Genomic DNA, 2,500 nt, shown 5'->3' with positions numbered 1-2,500 from the left:
ATTTTCATTCTTTATGGATTGTTGTGTGTTTTTCCGTAGTGTTTCATTGATTTCTGCGGTAGTTCTTTAACTGAAATAAGATGATTTATGATTTATGAAGTTATAGATAAAAGGTTTTTACGTTTAGCCTTTTGTATATGTCCTGAAAATATATTTTTCTTTTGAATGTATCACGTTGACCAATCGGATGTAGTTATTTTGTCTATCTATCTATATACCAAGGCACTTCCCCCAATTTTGGGGGGTAGCCGACACCAACAATGAAACAAAACAAAAAGGGGACCTCTACTCTCTATGTTCCTTCAGCCTAATCAGGGACCCAACCGAGTTCAGCTGGTACTGCTAGGGTGCCACAGCCCAACCTCCCACATTTCCACCACAGATGAAGCTTCATAATGCTGACTCCCCTACTGCTGCTACCTCCGCGGTCATCTAAGGCCCCGGAGGAAGCAGCAGGGCCTACTGGAACTGCGTCACAATCGCTCGCCATTCATTCCTATTTCTAGCACGCTCTCTTGCCTCTCTCACATCTATCCTCCTATCACCCAGAGCTTTCTTCACACCATCCATCCACCCAAACCTTAGCCTTCCTCTTGTACTTCTCCCATCAACTCTTGCATTCATCACCTTCTTTAGCAGACAACCATTTTCCATTCTCTCAACATGGCCAAACCACCTCAACACATTCATATCCACTCTAGCCGCTAACTCATTTCTTACACCCGTTCTCTCCCTCACCACTTCGTTCCTAACCCTATCTACTCGAGATACACCAGCCATACTCCTCAGACACTTCATCTCAAACACATTCAATTTCTGTCTCTCCATCACTTTCATTCCCCACGACTCCGATCCATACATCACAGTTGGTACAATCACTTTCTCATATAGAACTCTCTTTACATTCATGCCCAACCCTCTATTTTTTACTGCTCCCTTAACTGCCCCCAACACTTTGCAACCTTCATTCACTCTCTGACGTACATCTGCTTCCACTCCACCATTTGCTGCAACAATAGACCCCAAGTACTTAAACTGATCCACCTCCTCAAGTAACTCTCCATTCAACATGACATTCAACCTTGCACCACCTTCCCTTCTCGTACATCTCATAACCTTACTCTTACCCACATTAACTCTCAACTTCCTTCTCTCACACACCCTTCCAAATTCTGTCACTAGTTGGTCAAGCTTCTCTTCTGTGTCTGCTACCAGTACAGTATCATCCGCAAACAACAACTGATTTACCTCCCATTCATGGTCTTTCTCGCCTACCAGTTTTAATCCTCGTCCAAGCACTCGAGCATTCACCTCTCTCACCACTCCATCAACATACAAGTTAAACAACCACGGCGACATCACACACCCCTTTCTCAGCCCCACTCTCACCGGAAACCAATCACTCACTTCATTTCCTATTCTAACACATGCTTTACTACCTTTGTATAAACTTTTCACTGCTTGCAACAACCTTCCACCAACTCCATATAACCTCATCACATCCCACATTGCTTCCCTATCAACTCTATCATATGCTTTCTCCAGATCCATAAACGCAACATACACCTCCTTACCTTTTGTTAAATATTTCTCGCATATCTGCCTAACTGTAAAAATCTGATTCATACAACCCCTACCTCTTCTAAAACCACCCTGTACTTCCAAGATTGCATTCTCTGTTTTATCCTTAATCCTATTAATCAGTACTCTACCATACACTTTTCCAACTACACTCAACAAACTAATACCTCTTGAATTACAACACTCATGCACATCTCCCTTACCCTTATATAGTGGTACAATACATGCACAAACCCAATCTACTGGTACCATTGACAACACAAAACACATATTAAACAATCTCACCAACCATTCAAGTACAGTCACACCCCCCTTCCTTCAACATCTCAGCTTTCACACCGTCCATACCAGATGCTTTTCCTACTCTCGTTTCATCTAGTGCTCTCCTCACTTCCTCTATTGTTATCTCTCTCTCATTCTCACCTCCCATCACTGGCACCTCAACACCTGGAACAGCAATTATATCTGCCTCCCTATTATCCTCAACATTCAGCAAACTTTCAAAATATTCCGCCCACCTTTTCCTTGCCTCCTCTCCTTTTAACAACCTTCCATTTCCATCTTTCACTGTCTCTTCAAAATTCTTGCGCCAGCCTTCCTTACTCTCTTCACTTCTTTCCAAAACTTCTTCTTATTCTCTTCATATGACTGACCCAATCCCTGACCCCACCTCAGGTCAGCTGCCCTCTTTGCCTCACGTACCTTGCGCTTTACTTCCACCTTTTTCTCTCTATATTTTCCATACTTCTCTATACTATTACTCTTCAGCCATTCTTCAAAAGCCCTCTTTTTCTCTTCCACTTTCACCTTCACTCCTTCATTCCACCATTCACTGCCCTTCCTCATGCTGCCTCCAACAACCTTCTTGCCACAGACATCACTTGCAATCCCAACAAAATTTTCTTTTACTAACTTCCAT

Source organism: Palaemon carinicauda, chromosome 7 (assembly GCF_036898095.1).
Source record: "Palaemon carinicauda isolate YSFRI2023 chromosome 7, ASM3689809v2, whole genome shotgun sequence".
Lineage (NCBI taxonomy): Eukaryota > Metazoa > Arthropoda > Malacostraca > Decapoda > Palaemonidae > Palaemon > Palaemon carinicauda.
The sequence above is the reverse complement of the archived record's forward strand: the minus strand, read 5'-3'. Positions refer to the sequence as shown.